Genomic DNA, 15,096 nt, shown 5'->3' with positions numbered 1-15,096 from the left:
CTCCATCACGCCCGAACGTTGCTTCATCGGTAAACAACACAGAGGATGGAAATGTAGGATGTATTTCACACTGTTCCAGGTACCACTCCGAAAACTGTGCTCTGGGTGGATAATCAACCGGTTCCAGGTTGTGGACACGCTGTATGTGAAATGGACGTAGCAATTGCTCTCGAAGGACTGTTCTTACATTCGTCTGATTCGTCCCCATGTGACGTGCAATTGCACGAGTGCTGATTGAAGGATCCCGCTCCACATGCTGCAAGACAGCTTCCTCAAATTGCAGCGTTCTTACCGTGCGACGGCGTCCCTGTCCAGGTAATCTGCTAAATGACCCGGTCTCACGCAGACGTTGATACACAGCAGCAAAGGTCGTATCATGCGGGATACGGCGATTAGGGTATTGTTGTTGATAAACTCGCTGTGCAGCTCGTCCGTTGTGGTGCGCTATGTAGTACGCACCAACCATATCAGTGTACTCACTCCAGGTGTATCGCTCCATTAGTAAACAGAGACAATGCATTACTACACTGGTGGACAGCAGTCGCCTACAACCGAAGAGCGTAATACGCCCTCTAACTACTGAAGATCGTAATACGGCCTCCATCAACTGAAGAGCGTAATACGGCCTCCAACGGTTTAAATCAGTGGTCTCCAAACTTTTTAGTCCGCGGGCCACATTGACTCATCCACGAAGTTATAAGGGCCAAGATCTACCTAGTGGGATTAAAGCACCCAAGCACTCCATGACCACCGTAATGTACGGATAAAGGAAAGATGAAATCGCAAAAATCTAAGGTTGTGGGAATAGCTAGCGCTGAAACGAACTACGATTTTTATTTAATTACATAATTTTGATTGGTGGACGTACCTGACCGAAATTATGGCGTATTTTATTCTGGCGAATCTCACCGACAAAAAATATGTCACTGCACATTCTTCACGAAAGCGTCCTGCAAAGTTAAGGAAATCTCAAAATCATTGTTAGCAGACTATTACTGCAAGACGTAACAGAGGTAGAGTATGTGAACGCATTGTTATTTCAAGCGGCGCAACAATAAGTTTAGCTATGTAGTCCTGTAGCGAATAGCTGAGCCAATGTCGCGGTGTATTGGTCGCGATAGGCCTCGAAACTCAATTGTTGGCTGTATAGGTACCACCTCAAATATTTGACGGGCCGGATACCGGGGATGTCCGGCCAGCTAACGCGGGCCGGTTTGCCGGCCCTCGCGGGCCTGTTTCGGCTCGCGAGCCGTAGTTTGGAGACCCCTGGTTTAAATAATCCTCGTAGGAAAAAATGACATTAGGGAAAAATATTTGTTTTGATGTCCCCTACAACCTCCCAAGGTTTGTCGGTTTAAATACTTTTCACCCTGTAGGTCCCTCGCTCGTGAGCAATCATAAGTGCCCTCTAGCGCAACGCACAACAGCGAACCGGTGATGAAAACTCGCTGGACGATTAATCGATATCAAACACCGTTGTTTTATTAATGCCAATAAAAACAAGCTCCAACTCTTACATAAAAATTACCCTTATCTCTGTTTATAATAGTGTCAGACAGCTGGATTTCAATAGTTATTTTCACTACACAGACGCATGGGCAACCACTTGCCTCTCATCAAACAACACCGTACTTTACACAGAACCTCCATTAGTTATAAAATAAAAGGAACAGCACTATAGTACACGTGCGACTACGTTCAGTGGTAGCCAGCATTTTACGGAACTCGCTGTGTGTCTAAAAGAATTCTTGGATGATGTGTAGGAGGGGAGGGAGGTGGGATACGGAGAGGGTAGGCTACTAATATTGTACGGTATTGAAGTACACCAAAAGATATTGTCTAGTAAAAGTGATCCAGTTAACGTAAAAACTCAAAAGCTATTTGTAAAAGCACCTGATTTTTAATAAATGATACGCCTTGTTAAAATTCGTAATTAAATCAGGAGAACGAGTACACGCAATTTTCAATAGAGAGCGTCTGAGGTGTGTGTTTCTGCTTTCGTGCATTGAGCTCAGTCTTACTACGGGTGCGTTGCTACTGCGCCCTCAAGTGTGTTGGGCTGCAAAGGTCGTCTTCCTCCGAATGGGGCTGTAGCAGACATGGAGATTTGCTGCTAACTGAGTTGTCTAAATATTTTATTTATTTTTGGCGTTCGGAAGTAAAGGCCATACAGCCAACAGTAATTACGAAAATGTCGTATTAAAATAATTGTAGCGTCCACTTGAAGATGGCGGCCAGTGGACCACCTAAATCTTGTGTCAAGATGACGTTATGTTCCACCTGGAGACTCGATATGAATATCATCAAGGTTAACGTTATTTCGCTCATGAAAATGTTTTTGGGCTGCAGGTTTCATGTCGAGCGCGCGCTCCCGTCAATTGCGGACAATAGACTCCCTCTGTGCACGCTAGTGCATTCGCTGTTTTGTCCGGCTGCGAATTCGGACGGTGTTGTGCAGGCAGGTTTTCCGCAAGTACGCAGCGGCGCACCTCGTAACCTATCTGCGTCGGCTGCGAGACTCATCGGCGTCTCCCCAAGTGTCGGCCAAGATTGCCTGCCGGCTCAACAGCGTTCACGAGCAATTTCTTGAACTATGTCGCAAGCAGGCGCACAGCCAGAAGTCTTCCACACAAAGACTAACGCATAACAGTTAGAAGTGAAGTATCACAGTGTTGGAGAACCTTTACAGAGATTTCATAGCATTCGATTGGACGGCGTGTCGTTTTTGTTCCGCCACACAAGCTATTGCAGGTTGCCTAAATAACGGCTCCCAAGGGCAAAAAGATTTGATGCTAAGTATTTGTACAATTATTGGCTAAAATAAAAAACTTAAAATGATGGCAAACTCTACTAAGATGTAAAATCTTCTGGTAAAGGCTTAACACAGTACACTGTGTATATATCTTGATGAGCTTAACTCGACGGCGCGCAAATTACCCACTATGTATTCATTCAGTATTTAAGAATGAGGACGCTTAACCGACTTCTGATAAACATTACGAACTTTTTTCTCGCTGACACTGCGGCGCGACACACACACACACACACACACACACACACACACACACACACACAATAATGAGAGACAAGTTTATCGCTTACTACATTTTCGCTGTTCATTGGGTAAAACTACAGCATCAAGCATGACGTTTGTTTATTACTTCTTTACTACTAACTCTGTACGCAACACATTTTGCAAACACTGCCCGCAATTGTACTTCCCAAATTGTCATTTTACGACACACAGTCCGGGAGATACATCATGAACATTGAGATGCGTGAAAAACGTCCGTGGCTTCAGGCATAAAGGTTTTACATGTTTTAACACAAATATTTAATACAGTAACTCATATGTAAAGAAATCAGACGTGTTTTATACATGAGAGCTCGATTCTTTAAAGAATCAGGGTCAAAAGTGGATGTGGACTGTGTGTTACTGGGATCCAACTAAAGGCCGATCGAAAGATTTGTGCCGGCAAGTGTGGTCGAGCGGTTCTAGGCGCTACAGTCTGGAACCGCGCGACCGCTACGGTCGCAGGTTCGAATCCTGCCTCGGGCATGGATGTGTGTGAAGTCCTTAAGTTGGTTAGGTTTAAGTAGCTCTAAGTTCTAGGGGACTGATAACCTCCGCTCAGAGCCATTTGAACCATTTTTAAAGATTTATAAACTACGTCCTTCCTGGGCTGTCCACATCTCCTTAGTAATTTTCCAATTAACCTCACTTCGATTCCTTTTATGTGGACGTTGAACTTCAAATCGCTCCATACACATACTCCCACATTCTGAAGATGTCACTATATCCAGATAACTATCTCTTGAAGCAGGCACAGATGACTTTTCGCACCAACCAACCAGCTACACTGAAGAGCTAAAGAAACTGGTACTCTTGCCCAATATCGTGTAGACCCCCACGAGCACGCAGAAGTGCCGCTACACGACATGGCGTGGATTCGACTAATGTCTCAAGTAGTGCTGGAGGGAACTGACACCATGAGTCCTGCAAGGCTGTCCATAAATCCGTACGAGTACGACGGGGTGGAGATGTGTTCTGAACAGCACGTTGCAGGGCATCCCAGGTCTGCTCAACAATGTTCTTGTTTGGTGGTCAGCGGAAGTGTAGTGTCAAAAGTGTGTTTCTGGAGCCACTCAGTAGCGGTTCTGGACGTGTGGTGTCGCATTGTCCTGCTGGAATTGCCCAGTCGGTCGGAATGCACATTGGACATGAATGGATGCAGGTTATCAGACAGGATGCTTACGTACGTGTCACCTGTCAAAGTCATATCTAGATGTATCAGGGCCCCACATCACACCAACTGTGCATGCACCAAACTATTACAGGAGCCTACACCAGATTGAACAGTCCCCTACTGAAATGCGGGATCCATGGATTCATGAGGTCGTCTCTGTACCCATACACATCTACCCGCTCAATACAATTTGAAATGAGACTTGTCCGACCAGGCAACATGCTTTCGGTCATCAACAGTCCAATGTCGGTGTTGACTGGCCCAGGCTAGGCGTAAAGCTTCGTGTCATGTAGTCATCAAGGTTACACGAGCGGGCCTTCGGCTCCGAAAGCCCCTATTGAAGATGTTTCGTTGAATGGTTCGCATGCTGACACTTGTTGATGGCCCAGCTCTGAAATGTGCAGCAGTTTGCGGAAGTGTTGCACTTTTGTCACGTTGAACGATTCTCTTCAGTCGTCATTGGTCCCGTTCTTGCACGATCGTCTTCCGCCCGCAGCGATGTTGGAGAAACGACGTTTTACCGGATTCCGGATATTCACGGTACACTCGTGAAACGGTCGTACGGGAAAATCCCCACTTCATCGCTCGTGCGCCGACTCTAACATCACGTTCAAACTTGCTTAAATCGTGACAACCTGCCATTGTAGCTACAGTAACCGATCTAACAACTGCGGCCATACATTTGTCTTATACAGGCGTTGCCAACCGGAGCGCCATATTCTGCCTGTTTACATATCTCCGTATATGAATACGCATGCCTATACCAGTTTCTTTGGCGCTTCATTGTAATTATTTTGCAGCGTAGAGTGCTCTGTTTTGATGCTTCCTAGAAACTTTGTGCATGACCAGGACTCGAATCTGGGATCTTTGCCTATGGCGGGTAAGTGCTCTACTGACGGAGCTATCCAAGCACGACTCACGACACATGCTCACAGATTTATTTCCGGCAGTATCTCTCACCTTCCAGACTTCACAGAGGTTGTCCTTCGTATTTTCATTAGAGCATTATCCTCGAAACGCAAGATTCCGGTTTCAAGTCCCGTTCCGGCAAACAGTTTTAATCCGACAGCCAGTTTCAAAACAGCGCACTTTCCGCTGCATGGTGAAAATTCATTCTGGAAACAATCCCCTATGCTGTGGCTAAGCCATTTGTCCGCACTATCCTTTCTAGCGGGAATGCTAGTCTCGTAAGATATGCAGGAGAATTTCTGTGTAGTTTGAAAGGTAGGAGACAAGGTAGTGGCGATAGTAAAGCTGTGAGGGCAGGTGATAAGTCTCGGGTGGATCACTCACTCGACGAGAGCACAAAACATCAATATCTTACGAAAAAAAGAGGCACTCACATGTCTTAGCAAGGACTCGAAGCCGGCCGAAGTGGCCGAGCGGTTCTAGGCGCTACAGTCTGGACCCCCACGACCGCTACGGTCGCAGGTTCGAATCCTGCTTCGGGCATGGATGTGTGTGATGTCCTTAGGTTAGTTAGGTTTAAGTAGTTCTAAGTTCTAGGGGACTGATGACCACAGCAGTTAAGTCCCATAGTGCTCAGAGCCATTTGAACCATTTTTGAACCAAGGACTCGAAGCACCTGAAGCATTCATTTCCGCCAGTTCGTTCGTAATCTCAAATACTCAGTTCATGACAGTCTAGCGTCCATGTAAGTTTGGGCAGCCTATACATTAAATTACTCCACCAGGTTACAAAAAAGACAAAAGACTTACAGGAAAAACCGTTTATATGTACGAAGACAGATTTGAGAGAAAGCTGTGTCACAGAACAACAGGTGTTCGAGGAACCAAAGCAGTGATTAAGGAGTAATGATAGATGAAAAGAAAGACAGAGACAGCAATAAACTAAAGTAATCCAAGTCGTCTTCAGGCCAACACCAGTCAGGAAAAGAATGAAATGTGTTATATCACAAGTGGAATTCGAAAAGTAGTTTACACGTTATTATCAGAGAAGAAGTAATGTTTATTGAATTCTGCACTGTACTTCAATGTGACACACGTGGCACTATTTTTCAATGTAGTCACCAAGTCTCCGTAAAGATTGCTCCAACAGTCGTAAATTCCTCGAGGATAGATATCCACTACTTGGTCACGGAGCCATTCGAGAACTGCTGTGTGAACGTTCTCACAGTTGGAGAATATCTTTGCCCCAGATGCTCTTTCGGCTTGCCGAAAAGAGGGAAATCACGTGGTGCTAAATTTACACTTCCGGATCAGCGTCACCCATGTCTGTGCGGCGACCAATGTCAAATTGTTGGCGCATTTTTAATATATGACACTATTTGGTCGATATACAGCCAGAATTTCACGGTGAATCTGTGTGTAGTTTAGACTTTTTGTCCACAAGAAATGTACTGCCCCGCGGCCTTTAACATTGGTCTAGGATTCCAGTACCCGCACCATTGCAGTCGCATGCTGTGATGCACCTGCTATCCAAAACGCAGCAGAACCGTGTCTGCAAGAAACTCTAAACATGTTTTCTCTTCTGACAATGCGTAACTCCCGTTGCGCAGTGGTCTTAACGCCAGACGGAGTGTGTAACTTTCTTTCTGAAGTCACTACGTAAATTTAGTCTGCATTGAGTAAGAACTCATGTAAACTGAGTGCGTTGTTGAATGATAAAACACTTCTTGATCGCCAAAATTATTTTGTCGCCTCATGTAGCGTTTTGGAAGAGTCCCAACGTCAGACCTGAGGCGTAAAACACAAGTTTCGTATAGCCTTTAAGACAAAAAAAGGACACACCACGAAGGGATGGGGCGAAAATCGGTAGATGTGATGTACATAATTATGCAAACAAATAACAAGTTTTTTAAATAAAGAATGATTATTTCAAGAGACTCCCGTCGGAGGTTCGAGTATTCCCTCGGGCATGGTTGTGTGTGTTGTCCATAGCGTAAGATAGTTTAAGTTAGATTAAGTAGTGCGTAAACTTAGGGACCGATGACTTCAGCAGTTACGTCCCGTAAGACCTTACCACAAATTTCCTATTCAAGAGAGCTAGCTTCACAAATTGAGCAAGTCAATAACTCGCAGGTCCACCTAGCCCTTACGCAAACAGTTATTCGGCCTTGCATTGATTTAGAAAGCTGTTGGATGTCCTTCTGAGAGCTATCGTACCACATTCTGTCAAACAGGCGCATTGAGACGTCGAAATCCCGAGCTGGTTGTAGGGCCATGCCCATAATGCCCCAAATATTCTCATTATGAGGGAGATCGGTTGACCTTGATGGCCAAGGTAGAGTTTGGCAGTCATGAAGACGAGCAGTGGAAACTATCGTCGTGTGCTGATGGGCATTATCTTGATTAAATGTAAGTCCAGGATGGCTTGCCGAGAAGAGCAACAAAATAGGACGTAGAATATTGTCGACATACCGCTGTGCTGTAAGGGTGTCGCAGATGACAACCAAAGTGGTTCATCTATGAAAAGAAACGGCACTCCAGACCTTCACTCCTGGTTGTCGGGCAGTTTGGCAGGCAACACTCAGGTCGGTATACCACCGCTGTCCAGGACGTTCCCACGCGTCTTCGGCGTGGAATCTCACTCACTGGAGAAGAATTGTCGTCAGTGGTGAGACCTGCTTTGAACTGGACCTCAGTGACCAGCTTAGACATGTTTGGAGACGCCGCCAAGAACGGTAGGTACCAATGTGCCGCCCGCATTTGGCCTGACAACCATATAGTGATGGTCTGGAGTGCCATTTCGTTTTATAACAGGGCCCCTCTGGATGTCATCCGCGACGATATTCTATGCTCCATTTTGTTGCATATCAAGCCGTCGTGGGCTTCCATTTCATCGTCCGCACACGATGACTGCTCGTCTTCATAATTGTCAAGCCCTACCTTGGCTACCAACATCGCCAGATCTCTCCCCAGTTGAGCATATTTGGAGTTTTATGAGCAGGGTCCTCCAATTAGCTCTGGATTTTGACGATCTGACGCTCCAAAAGGGAGAATTTGGCACGATACCCCTCAGGGGGACATTCCACAACTCTATCAATCAATGCCAAGCCGAGTATCTGCTTGCACAAGGGCGAGAGGTGGACCAATGCGTTACTGACTTGCTCAATTTGCGAATAAATCATCCAATTTTTTCTGAAATTATAACCAATTTCTTTCTGTCATGTACATCACATCTACCGATTTCCGTCAAATTCAGATAATTCCTTTGTGGTGCGTCGTTTTATATTTTTGTAGTGTATTTTATCCGTGCTGTCTGAGGCGTTCGCGCGGCTCCCCCAGTCAGAGGCTCGAGTCCTCCCTCGGGAATGGGTGTGTGTATTGTCCTTAGCGTAAGTTAAAGTTAGATTAAGTAGTGGTTAAGCTTAGGGACCGATGACCTCATCAGTTTGGTCCCATAAGATCTTACCACAAATAAAAAATAAAGTTTATTACATGTCACAGATCTGATGAAGGGTTCTTCCGAAATCGGCCTGAGGTGATAAATAAAATAATTTTCGCGATCAAGACAAGTGCTTTACCACTTATTGGCAATATAGCCGCATGTCTCCTAAGAGGCTTTATCTCTAAAATGTGTAAGTTGCGTTAGACTTCCAGGATAGCAGTTACGACTTGCCCCTACTCCGGGAAGCGCGTCGCTAAATACATCGCAAAGACGGCACGTGTCCTCGGGCAGACGGTGAATGTACACAGTTGGCAGAAGCTGGCGCCGCGCGGTGTTGAAATAACTGCAGCAACAGGTGCTTGTCCCAGCAGCTACTGCTCCCAGATGCTGCGTCCGCAGCGGACCGCGTCCGCGCGGCGTCTGACGTCAGAGGGTGTCGCGTGCGTGGCCATTTCCGGGCTATTCTAGGAGCGCGCTCTGCATCCCGGCAAGTCTTTGAATCTCGTATCTTCATACGAACTGTGTTTACAAAAATAATCCGCAACCTAATAACAGCACGCATTTTTCATTTAATTACATCGTAATGATTCGTGAATAAACTACTTTCGTAAATCTGACTACCTTTTCAAATTGACTGACAGCAATGAAAGTTTCACGGTGTCGCATTTACGCAGTCTTCCTTATTAGCGGCAATTTAAAATTGTGGAATTATGATCAAGATAAATGGCAGAAAAATAAAAATTTTCACCGCGATCACGGCCGGCCGTTGTGGCCGAGCGGTTCTAAGCGCTTCAGTCCGGAACATCGCTGCTGATGCGGTCGCAGGTTCGAATCCTGCCTCGGGGATGGATGTGTGTGATGTCCTTAGATTAGTTAGGTTTAAGTAGTTCCAAGTCTAGGAGACTGATGACTTCAGATGTTAAGTTCTATAGTGCTTAGAGCCATTTGAAACACGATCACGCCAAATAATTGTTGTCTCAGAAGCAAAACTGAAAAGTATGAAGAAAATGATCGGTTAGCGGGGGAACATTAATTAGCATGACTTCTTCCGTGTATCTCTGTTCGTTACGAAGATATGAGCAGCAATACCGGTACGCCTTTTTTAAACAGTAGGCTATGTTTTTTTTTTTTTAATTCGGTAATGCCCATCTGTTGAAAAGCTGTATCACACTGCTGTACCATTCACGTTAACTGGCCATTGTTAAAAAAAATCTTATCACAAAAGTGGCTTTGACTTCCCGTAGTAGCACACAGTGCATGTAACCAGGGTAACTTGAGTCGTCCACTTCCTGGAGCTGACAATAAACAAATGGAAACGCAGAAAATGCTGAAGTGACGAGACGTCTCGAGTTGGTCGAGACAGTTCCGATTTTTGGAGTCCAGTCCCGTCGCCCTCATTTGGTTCTGTCGGGATGCGTAAATATTCTGATTTTGAGAAATCAGATCAAATTCTCGGCAATGTGTAAATTCAACTCACGGCTTTTTATATCTCTAGCATTGTAAAAGTGTTTCTGCTACATTCCAATATCGTATCCCTAATGTAACATACCATGACACGCCGTATTATGAACTGCGTTCACACGGTCTACGTGATGCTACGTTAGTGTTGGAGATCTTCAGTAATACTTGCGCTGGAGTGGATACTTCTGACAAGGGAACCTCCCCATCGCACGCCCCTCAGATTTAGTTATAAGTTGGCACAGTGGATAGTCCTTGAAAAACTGAACACAGATCAATCGAGAAAACGGGAAGAAGTTGTGTGGAACTATGAAAAAAATAAGAAAAATGTACAAACTGAGTAATCCATGTAAAGACAGGCAACATCATGGATAGTGTGAGCGCAGGAGCGCCGCGGTCCCGCGGTTAGCGTGAGCAGCTGCGGAACGAGAGGTCCTTGGTTCAAGTCTTCCCTCGAGTGAAAAGTTTAATTTTTTATTTTCAGACAATTATTATCTGTCCGTCCTTTCGTCCGATGCGAGGTAACGCTACATCTAAACAAACATCGAAACAAAACATATGTTTTGACAGAGCACAGGGAAAACTGTGCGACTGTGAAACTTTTGCATTTATTTGTTGCAGTTTATGTGACAAACTCTTGTGTTTTCATCGCTTTTTTGGGTGTGATTATCACATCCACAAGAAAACCTAAATCGGGCAAGGTAGAAAAATCTTTTTACCCATTCGCCAAGTGTACAAGTTAGGTGGGTCCACAACATATTCCTATCATGTGACACAGTGTCGTATAGAATGTATCAAACGTGTTTTCTTGTGGAGGAATCGGTTGACCTATGACAATGCGATCAAATGTTTTCGGTTCCCATTGGAGAGGCACGTCCCTTGGTCTACTAATCGCACGGTTTTGCGGTGCGGTCGCAAAACACAGACACTAAACTTATTACAGTGAACAGAGACGTCAATGAACGAACAGACAGATCATAACTTTGCGGAAAAAAAGAAAGTAAACTCCTCACTCGAGGAAGACTTGAACCAAGGACCTCTCGTTCCGCAGCTGCTCACGCTAACCACGAGACCACGGCGCTCGTGCGCTTAGAGAATCCTTGATGCTGTCTATCTTCGCATGGACTACTCAGTTTGAATATTTTACTTTTTTTTCATAGTTCCACACAACTGCTTCCTGTTTTCTCGATTGATCTGTGTTCAGTTTTTCAAGGCCTATCCACTGTGCCAACTTATAACTAAATCTGAGGAGGGGTGCGAAGGGGAGGTTCCCTCGTGAGCTGCATTTGCTAGCGAGAACTCAAATGATTTCATGCGTATTTCGTTGGTTGGTTACTGTAGGACCTGTAGCACAGCTAATAGGTTCTTTATTCACTTTGTTTGGACTGTAACCAACTCCGCAATGCTCAAACGGCACTACATTTTCAGTTCGAAATTTCAGGAGAGCTAAGTAAAGTATTCATATTCCAGTGTCGTAAACGATATAACTCTGTTTTTAATTGCATAAAATTTCACCAAACCAATTGTCATACATCATATAATCTATTTATTTTTAAAAAAGGTATCCACTGACGATAGAGAGTGTTGAATTATATGACTTCTTAAATTTAAAGGGAAGCAAACGTTTGCTGACTCAAACTCATACAACACAGAAGTGTGCAGGTATGAACAACTGGGTGTTAAAAGCTGTGTGTAGTAGTTTACTAACTTTGTAGATTCAAGTGTATTATAAGTTATACAGTAAGTAGTAATGTGCCTAAGTTTCAAATTATGCTTGTTGTATTATCATTTGGTACCTGCTAATCATTTCGTTGTAAGCTTTAATAAAGAATAACTATTGTGCATTCCGAGTAGTGGGCAGTTATAAAAATAGTCCCAGCTACGACTTCCAGAAACATGGTCACCTTTAAAAATACGCACTGGTCATTACTGCTCTGCTAACTTGCATTGTCTATGGATGAGTAATATCTCTGCCTTCTCTTCGTTGGCGCGTGCGGTAGCTGCAGGTCTAAGGCGCCTTGTCACGGTTCGGACGGCCCTCCCCTTTGGGCGTGTGTGGGGGGGGGGGGGCGCGAGCGCGCGTAAGTTGCGATGACCTCAGCAATTTGGTCCAATAGGGTCTTACACAAAACAGTCCCAAAAAAAAAAGACAAAAGCGTATGAATTTCAAAGTATTTGAAATTTTGCATTTTTTCGTAAAAATGTCGAAATATTTGTAAGCAAATAGTACACCCTGGAAAGTAAAAATAGCTCACGAGTACAACATCCAACATTCCAGAGAGGATGTACAAGAAATGCCAACATCGTAACCAAAACCAGTGCGCGGTCCTATCGCGGATAGAGGCAACGTAAGCGCGGCCGGACAACTCTGACAGAATCTGATGAACGTGGGTCAAAGAAGAAAGACTAAGGTCTAACATCCTATCGACCATGAGATCATTAGAGACGAAGTACACGCTCGGATAGAGGAAGTAAATTAGCTGGGTGCTTTTCAAAAGAACCAAACCGGCCTTTGCGTTAAGCGATTAGGTAAATTACGAGAAAGCTCAATCAGGATGGCAGGCCGGGAATCTGAATTGCCATCCTCTCGAATGCGAGTCTAATGTCTTACCACTGCGCCATCTCTCTCAAATAAGAGTGGAGATTTTGCTGCTAATAAAATGGAGAGTGCAGTCAAGATAATTCTAGGGCCATTGAACACCCTCGGTGTACCTGACACAGTGCTGGCGACTATGGATGTAATTTTCGTTCCGCCTAGCGTTAGGTTTAACATACTATGCATTAGTCAAACAGCCTGTCTTGCCAAGTTAACAAACTGAGTGATGACCCCTGCATTTAAGAATTATCTTTTAATTTTTGTTATTTCATTTCTGCCGCATACGTTTACAAACCAATTAGTTTTTAAAGCGGACAATAGGCTATATCTACATCTGTATCAGTACTTATAGACTGCTGTGCACTTCTTCGAAGAGGGTAGCCGCCACTGTAACACGTATTAGGGTTTCTTCCTGCTCCTTTCACGTACCAAGCACGGTAAGATTGACGGGTTAATGTCTCTGTTGCTTAGGGAGTGATAAGTAGGGGGTCTCTAGTATATTCCTAGAGTCATTACTGAATACTACTTCTTGAAACTTTGCAAGTAGGTTTTCACGGGATAGCTGGCGTCCGTCTTGAAGTGTGTCCCAGTTCACAATTTTCAACTTTTCTGCGACGCTCTCCTGTGAGTCAAACAACAATGGTTTCCCCTAATAGGTTCATTTGACATGGGTCCCGCACGGTATAGAATTATTCTACAATGGGTCATCCGAGTGTTTTGTAATAAATCTGCTTTGTAGACTGCATTTTCCTAATATGCTGCCAATGAAAAATGGTTCAAATGGCTCTGAGCACTATGGGACTTAACAGCTGTGGTCATCAGTCCCGTAGAACTTAGAGCTACTTAAACCTAACTAACCTAAGGACATCACACACATCCTTGCCCGAGGCAGGATTCGAACCTGCGACCGTAGCAGTCGCGCGGTTCCGGACTGCGCGCCTAGAACCGCGAGACCACCGCGGCCGCTGCCAATGAAACGATGTCTGCCATTCGCTTGATATAGGTATGTCTGAGTCTGCCCCATCATTCCAGTTCATATTTTCACAGATTGTTACATCCAGATAGACTGCACACAAAATAACTTGGCCCGTACCTGCGCAGGCGTAGCAGTAGAGTCGGGGGCAACGGTAGTGATGGGGGGCAGCCATGGTGAACTTACACTGTGTGGTAGTGAAGATGCAGTTCAACTGCTGGAGCCTATGCGCAAACACATGATAAGTTGTAAGCTATTAACAGATTGTGTCAATGCAACCAGTAATTTGATAAATATAGAAATATAGACTTTGAGAGTCAAGTTTTGCACTAGTTTACAGAGAAAGAAATAGTCACATACACGAAACATTAATCAAAGCAAAACAAGTCCAAGCACACACTACCACAATTAGTCTCATAAAAGAAAAAGGGGAGTAAATAATCTACACCTGCAACCACTACACTCTGCAAACCACTGTGACGTGCATGGCAGAGAGTATGTCCCACTGTACTAGTTAATAAGGTTTCTTCCCATTCAGTTCACGTTGGAGTACGGGAAGAACGATTGTTTAAGTGTGTCTGCGCATGCTGTAATTAATGTAATCTTATCCTCACAATCTTCTAGTATATTCGCAGAATCGGCATTTGAAGCCGGTTCTAGGACAGTTTACATTTATCTTCGAGCGAGAGTCTGCCAGATCCGTTTTACAGCATCTCTGTGACACTCTCACACGGATCAAACCAACCTTGTGATCATTTGTGCTGCCCTCCTCTGTGTATGTTCAATATCCATTGTTAAGTTATACTTCGTATGGGTCCCACACACTTGGGCAGTATTCCAGAATCTGTCGCACTAGTGATTTGTAAGAAGTCTCCTTTGTAGACGGATGGCATTTTCGCTGTATTCTACAAATAACCGAAGTCTGCCACTAATTTAACCACACTAAGCCCATATGACCGTTCTATTTCACATCCCTACAAAGTGTTACACCCAGGGTAGACGCTTCCAACAGTGACTCATTGATATTATAGTCATAGGATACTACGTTTTGACGTTTGCGTAGTGCACAGTTTTACATTTCTAAGTACTTAAATCAAGTTACTAACTTTGCAGCACTTTGAAATATTATCAAGATCTGCAGCATGTTTCAGATAATACTGTATTATAGATAACTGCATCATTTGCAGAATGTCTGAGGTTACTATTAATATTGTTTGCAAGGTCATTAATAAACATAAAGAACATCAAGTGTCCAAACACACTTGCCATGGGCACACTCAAAGTTAATTCCACATTCGACGATGACTCAACAGCATGATATGTGGCATAGTAGACAAAGTCGCTTACCAGGTTACTGAAAACGTAAAACGAAGAACATGCGTGATGTGGAAATTATATGTCAGTCTCCTGACAACCTGTCAGTCAATATTATCTAAATACATAAGTTTATTATTCTTTTTCAGCGTCTTTCC

At 44.3% G+C, this 15,096-nt stretch overlaps 1 protein-coding gene across 1 annotated transcript in view; it reads left to right on the top strand.

Annotated features, from left to right (window-relative positions):
* Positions 1–15,096, top strand: part of LOC124787289 (unconventional myosin IC) — a 416,281-nt gene that overhangs the window by 149,758 nt on the left and 251,427 nt on the right. The window lies entirely within an intron of this gene.

The sequence above is a fragment of the Schistocerca piceifrons genome, chromosome 1 (assembly GCF_021461385.2).
Source record: "Schistocerca piceifrons isolate TAMUIC-IGC-003096 chromosome 1, iqSchPice1.1, whole genome shotgun sequence".
NCBI classification, from domain to species: Eukaryota; Metazoa; Arthropoda; class Insecta; order Orthoptera; family Acrididae; genus Schistocerca; species Schistocerca piceifrons.
Note: the sequence above shows the minus strand (reverse complement) of the source record. Positions and strands in the feature narration are given on the sequence as shown.